The 7,417-nt window shown below is 37.2% G+C and overlaps 1 long non-coding RNA gene across 1 annotated transcript in view; it reads right to left on the reverse strand.

Moving 5' to 3' along the window:
* Positions 1 to 6,980, reverse strand: part of LOC108499531 — a 7,882-nt gene extending 902 nt beyond the window's left edge. The window contains exons 1-3 of the long non-coding RNA XR_001875564.1: positions 6,914 to 6,980; positions 1,641 to 1,695; positions 715 to 739 (exon numbers count right to left, since the gene is read on the reverse strand). This is a non-coding gene — a long non-coding RNA (uncharacterized LOC108499531). The remainder of the gene's footprint in view (positions 1 to 714; positions 740 to 1,640; positions 1,696 to 6,913) is intronic.
* Between the last annotated feature and the right edge of the window lie 437 nt (positions 6,981 to 7,417).

The raw sequence follows: 7,417 nt of genomic DNA on the forward strand, positions 1-7,417 counted from the left end.
GAAAGAAAGAAAGAAAGAAAGAAAGAAAGAAAGAGAGAAAGAAAGAAAGAAAGAAAGGAAGAAAGAAAGAAAGAAAAGAAAGAAAGAAAGAGAAAGAAAAGAAAGAAAAAGAACGAAAGAGAGAGAGAAAGAGAGAAAAAGGGAGAGAGAGAGAAAAGAAGGAAAGAAGGAAGGAAGGATGGAAAGAAGGAAGGAAGGAAAGAAGGAAGAAAGGAAGAAAGGAAGGAAAGGAAGGAAAAGAAAGAAAGGAATGGAGAAATGAAGAAAAGAAGAAAGAAAGAATTATTGACTGTGCTTCTAGTCATAGTAAAACCATTCTAGGTGTACATCTTTGTCATAATCTATTTGCTTTTAGCCATAAAAGATAGAGTAGTGGAAATATATGTAACGAAATATTGTCAACTGCTGCAATTTCACCTTTGCATCATCAACCATTATGTAATTATCTCCCAGTGTATCTGTCATTGAAGCTCAGTATGTATACACTACTTATTAAAGAAATGTGTTTTTGCTCACATTCAAAATAGCTAGGAAAATAAGCACAAATACAAAAATAGTATGTACACACATTTGAAATAAGGTATTATTTCTCTTCTGCAGTCTTTAAGGTTGATCATTGCAATAAATATATTGCCTAGTTTTATTACACCATTTATTTTAATGCATATAGGAGCTCAATATAAATTACCACAGTAGAAAAAGGTAAGAAATTACCTCCATATGCACAATTCAACCCTGTCTGATAAAATGGGAAAAAAAAATCTGTCAAAGTAGAGCTAAATATTCTTTTGAACATGTGACAATTCAAAATACAGTACTACATGGTTCTAAATGAAGTATAAAGTTGTAAATCTTGTTTCAATTTTTTTTTTTTTTAATAATCAATTAAATGATGAGAGAAACATCATGGGAAGAGGAAATGACCTTCCTGAACTCTGTGGACTTTCCAAATGTAAACAATTTTCTGATGACATTAAAACATTCACTTAAAATATTTTCAGGTAAGAAGGCAGTTATCATGAGTTCATGAACAACAGAAGTCAAACTGGTCAAACTGAAGGGAAATAAGCAAATGCACAGGCAATCTAAGCAGGGACAGGTATCCCAGGAAGAGTATAGAGACATTGTCTGGTTGTGTAGGGATGGGTTCAAGAAGACAAAGGTGCTGCTAGAGCTGAAATTAGCAAGGGATAAAAAGAATAACAGGAAGAGCTTCTACAGGTTTGTCAGCCAGAAAAGAAAGCTCAGAGAAGGTGTAAACCCCAATTCTCTCCCAATAAACAGCACTGACAAACTGGTAAATGAGAAGACTGAGGTTCTCAATAAACTTTTTACCTCATTCTTCCCAAACCTCTTGAGTAGATGGACTCCAAGACGGGGACTGACAGAGCAAAGTTCCTCCCACTGTATGAGAAGATCATGTTCATGACCAGTTGAGACACCTGAACATATGTATATCTGTGGGACCTAGAGAGATGCATCCTGAAGTCCTGAGAGAACATGCTGATGTGATTGCCAAGCCAGTCTCCATGATATTTGAAAAGTCATGGCAGTCAGATGAACTCCCAGGTGACTGGATAAAGGGGAACATTGAACCTATTTTTAAAACAAGTGAAAGGAGAACCTTGGGAACTACCAACCTGTCAGCCTCACCTCTGCCTCAGAAGTTCAGGTAACTCCCAGTATCAGTACAGTCTGGGGAATGAAGAGATTGAGAGCAGCCCTGCTGAGAAGGCTATCACATTTAAAGAAAAGAAGACTGGAGCATTATGGCAGAACCTCCAAAAAGTGTGTGTTAACTTACTGTGTAACATTTGTCTAATGTTGAAGGAGCATGAATTATCTTTATTGCTTGGGGGAAGAAGAAAAATCTTTTCTGAGCAGAACAACAGGCAAAAGTTGACATGATTAGATCACACAGCTCAGTGCTCAAGGAACAGCAGGTCAATTTTCTAAATTATTTTAGCTGAATATTCCTTCCTATGCTTTGTTTATGCAGTGGTGAAACACAGCATTTACCTGAAACCTTCAGCTACACTGAAGTCAGTCACTCATTTACTTCAGTAAAGCTATATTGTTAAATGTGAGAATTTACTAAAGCATGCTCTTTTCCATCTTGCATAAAAACTGAAAAGAAAAACATAATGTTCTCAAGATGTTTCGAGATTACTGATACCACCAGACCAAAGAGTAGAAACTTATAATATGGAATTTCACTGCATTTCAGCAGCCTGATATTGTAAAAAAAACAAAATCTTTAGTGAAATGACCACAAAATTATTGAGACATTTTGAGTCTTAATTTGCAAAGATACTGTGGGAGTAACATTATATAGTGCATTTTTGCTGTCATGGGAAAAAACATTAAAAATTCTTATTTATATTTTTAGTTTTATTCATAGGATTACTTGATATAAACTGACAACTTGTCATAGCCTGAAATATTCTATCATTTTTTTGGACTGAAAGGAATTTTCTAGATGAAACAATCAGAGTTGTAAAGACTGTTTTGAAAAATGAGAAGTGTAATCATTATTTATATATAACAAAATTATAATTTTCAGCATTTCTGAGAAAGAGAAAAATGTATCCAGGATAGCAGAACAAATAAATGCATACAATTGCCATCTGATAAGCACTATTAATTATTTTTATCCTGTGGTATATTGCCATTGTAAAATAAAGAAATTGATAATATTTAATATGTAAGACTGTTCTTAACAGTGCAAGAACCAAAAAGGAAATGGATGAATCTAGCATTTTGGTAATGCATTCTTGTAGTGTAGCCACAGAGCATTCCACATCCAGAGTCTTGGTAGAATAGCAATAAACCCCATCCGTTTAAAAAAAAAATCAATTAGGTCATTTGCAATGAAAACTTGTGACAGTTTATGGTTATACAAAATGTTGATGTTATAGAAGATGTTGGTGCTATATTTAATGAATCCTAATAATCCTGTGGAAAGGGGGGAGTATTATGATTTCACCAGGGAACATCTTTGAACAAGACATGGAGAGTGATTAAAGAAGATGTTAAACTACTTAATTATTTGTTTGTTTATTAGTTTTTTCAAAATAAAAAAGAAAAGCTTGTCAAGAAATATTTTCTTTTGATTAACAGTTTTTCTGGAACATGTTAGAAAATGTCAAATAAGTTGGCTTATTCAAGTAGGTCTGTTCTCATTGATCACTTGAGGAACTTAGCTTCTAGAGTTAACACAAAAGATGAAAGCAATTACTCTTCAAATTGGTGGTTGGTCTCCATGAGCTCTCATCTATTCCTCTACTGTATTGCAAAGATTCTCTTTCCTGTACTTCCTTTTTAAAAAAAAATCTGGAACTATTCTTTGCAGGTGCAAACCCTTCCAATATTTTTTAACATGATAATGAAAGCATATTTGTGAGTCAGCTCAAGAAACCATAACAGGGGAAACCAGCCTAATGAAAAACAGCTTTTTTTTTTATTCTTAAATCTAATCTACTATTATTTTACTTATAATTCTTTTATTTAAAGTAAATTCTTAGAGCTGGTTCCTCCAGGACAGTAACATCTTATTCTGTTAGAATAATTATCCTAATAAAAGTTGCTAACTACAAGCTGAAATAACTTCACACATATATAAGAACCATTAAGAACACAGCCAAACACATGATAGCAAACTGTAATTTTGACTTGGAAACAGCTTGGTTCTAAAAGCAATTATACACTTATTTCCTGTATACATAAAAGTAAGTCAATTTGCAAACATTTTTACTCTGAATAATGTTATACACTTATTTAGTTGAAGAAACTACTTGAATAAAAAGCCAGGAAGAGAGCAAGTGGATAACCCTAAAACTTTAAATTCTATTTTTAAGTCTGTGAGACAAAATGCAATAATAACCTCATGCACTAGAATAAATGTGTATTTTGCCCACTGAGCTCACCAGACAAGACACACAACGTAGAGACACTGATGAACTATACATGTACCCTCTGCAGAATATTGCCTGGATTTTGTTATCTATTGCACAACGTTACTGAGGGATTAGAATTAGTAGAGATGGTATTAAAATGTAAAATTTAGTTCTGCAAATATGAAGCTGATTTTTACCCTTGTGTTGAATGTTCAACTATTTTTACTTTAAATAGGCTTTTTTCTCTCATTTGTAGCAATCAAAATATTAAATAACGCCTTACATTTAGAAAGAAAGAAAAATCTCAATTGAGATTCCTCCTTAGTTTATATCTTCACAGAATCACTGAATAGGAAGGAACCCAGAAGGATCATCGAGTCCAAATCCTGGCTCTGCACAGGACCATCCCCAGGAGTCACACCATGTGCCCAAGAGTATCATTCAAATGCTTCTTGAACTCTGGCAGGTTTGGTACTGTGACCACTTCTCTAGAGAGCCTGTTCCAGTGCCCAACCACCCTCCGGGTGCAGCACATTTTTCTAATATATAACCTAAACCTCTCCTGATACAATTTCATGCCATTCCTTTGGGTTCTGTCACTGGTCATCACAGAGAAGAGATCAGTGTCTACCCACCTCTTCCCCTTACAAGGAGGTTGTAGACTGCAATGAGGTCTCCCCTCAGTCTCCTCTTCTCCAGGCTGAACAGACCAAGTGAGACCTCAGCCACTCCTCATACGGCTTCCTCTCAAGGCCCTTCACCATCTTCATTGCCCTCCTTTGGATGCTCTCTAATAGCCTAATATCATTCTTATATTGTGGTGCCCAAAACTGCACACAATATTCAAGGTGAGATCACACCAGTGCAGAGCATAGAGGGAGAATCACCTCCCTTGACTGACTGGTGATGTTTTGCCTGATCCCACCCCCTGGACATGGCTGCCAGAGCAATGCTGACTCATGTTCAACTTGCCATTGACCAGAACCCCCAGGTCCCTTTTTGCGGCACTGCTTTCCAGCATCTCGTTCCCCAGTCTGTACAAACATCCAGGGCTGCCCCATCCCAGATGCAGAATACAGCACTTTCCCTTGTTAAATTTCATATGGTTGGTGATCGCCTACTCCTCTAATTTGTCACGGTCTCTCTGCAGGACCTTCTTGCCTTCAGGGGAGTCAACAGCTTCTCACAGTTTTGTGCCGCCTGCAGAGTTGCTTAGTATCCCTTCCAGCCCTTTGTCCAAGTCATGTATGAAGATGTTGAAGAGTACGGGGCCCAAGATGGAGCCCTGTGGAACACCAGTAGTGACAGGTCACCAGCCTGATGTCTTCTGCTATATTACCTGAGTCTTTCAACAGTATACACAACAAAACACATAGCAAAGTACAGTGAGATGATTTAGGAATAGAATTTTGACTCATGCCTGAATTATTTTGGATTTATGAGCTTAATTCTGGCTTCTATAGCTTTTGCAAATACTTTTGGGGTAGCTGCACTTCATGAATTTGTCAGATTCTGATTTCAATTTCACTCCCATCCTTTTGGCACAATTTCCCAGATACTATAGGTGTTATTTCTGATTTACATTAATATTAGTTTAGTAAGATTTAGTGCCACAGCTATTCTGGAAGAATATTCTAAAATGCCTCATACCTGTCAGCTAATTATGTCTTTGAAGACTTATATTTTTAACAAAATAGGCACTAAAGCATGTATTTATACAGTTATATTTCATATATAAATTATTCCTTAATTCTTAAAATATAGAAGATTGTTCAGGCACTTGCATATTATTGACTGATGTTATTCCTCTTTTCTCTAGTTCCCACAGAATTACAAAATGAATTTTAACAATAAATGGTTATCATGATAGAAGGGAAGCTATTGCAGGCTTTTCATTAAAATTGTCTGCCATGAGAGAGAAAGCAGTAGAAAATAATGAGATGAAAAACAATTCTTTAGTTATAAGAGGACTCCATTACCTTCTAGATGTTATCTCTCATTACACCAACAACTAAATACTTTTCTACAGAATGCATAATGCTTTTAGCTATTTCTTTGGGGATTTATTTTAAAAACACATCCACAGTAAAGATATGCAGATATCACCGGAAACGGACAAAGAAGGGACAGAGACTTTGTGGTTGGTACTACAGCTAAAGACCAGATTGTGAAAGATGATGTCCCCACACAGAAGATACATCTGTTGCTCTGAGATAGTAATCCATGCACAAGACCAATAAAATGGGAAAAAATCTTCTATGGCCTAAACTTTTTACTATTCAAAGTACCAAAATTATCACGGAAAAGTTGGGTGTCAGGTCAGCTCTGAATATTCTCTTGGAATTTACTGTAGAAAAAATATTGTAAGATTTCACTATTAAGGTTCCCCAAGCTCACTAAGCTTTTTAAGTCCTTTTTTTTAATGTACTTATGAATTGTGCATCATTCTATAGGTGTTCTTCAGAAATAATTTGTTAGCTTTTTTTCAAGTCACTTCTCTTTTTTTACTGAAAACTATGAGACAGCAGATATGGCAATTAATTAAGGACGCAATGGGAAAATATAACTAGTGACTGCACACTTAGATGACAACACAAACTTAGTAGGATATAACCAGACCCTGCAACTGACATCCCAGTTTTCATTGGAGGACTCACTGGACTTAAGAGTGCTTCCAACAGGAACCTTTTTCTCACATCCCTTTTCAGCAATTCCCTAGAGTCATAGAATCATTTTTGGTGGGAAAACACCTCTAAGGTTATAGGGTCCAACCATTAAGCTAGCACCATTGAATTAACCATTAAACCATATCCCCAAATGCCACATCCATATGCTTTTTGAATACTTCCAGGGATGGTGATTCCACCACTTCTCTGGGCAACCTGTCCCAGTGCCTGACCACCCCTTCAGTAAAGATGTTTTTTTCTAATATCCAATCTACACCTCCCCTGGTGCAACCTGAGGCCATTTCCTCTTGTCCTATTGCTAGAAGCCTGGGAGAAGAGGCTGACTCCCACCTTGCTACAATCTCCTTTCAGGTAGTTGTAGAAATGAGAAGGTTCACCTGTAAGCTGCCTTTTCTCCAGGTTAAACAACCCCAGTTCCCTCAGTCACTCTGTTAGACAACAGATCAGTGATTATTGCGTCAGAACCACCTTGTGGGGGGTGTGCATGTGCGTGTGTGTGGAGGGGGAAGAGATGGATTGAATCTCATGGAGGTGGGTGGTGTTGTATCCCTCATGGCAGGCCCCTCGAACACACATGGAGAAGCCCCAGAGTAGCTGTCAGTCACAAACAGCCCAGGAAATCTATAACACAACACATCTCCTGGAGCCCCTAATCCTGCTCAGATTGGCAGGGACAGTGAGGACACTGCCCCTCACCCTGGCCTGGAACCCCACAGTGACTGATGGTTCAGAGACCCCACCTGGAGGGATTGGCCATAAGACCAGAGGAGATAAAATGAAAGGCATATGTTTGCCACGTGTCTCAGCCCTGCCATTGGACTTGTGAAAGCTGGT

The sequence above is a fragment of the Lepidothrix coronata genome, unplaced genomic scaffold (assembly GCF_001604755.1).
Source record: "Lepidothrix coronata isolate B3197 unplaced genomic scaffold, Lepidothrix_coronata-1.0 Scaffold75, whole genome shotgun sequence".
Classification (NCBI taxonomy): domain Eukaryota; kingdom Metazoa; phylum Chordata; class Aves; order Passeriformes; family Pipridae; genus Lepidothrix; species Lepidothrix coronata.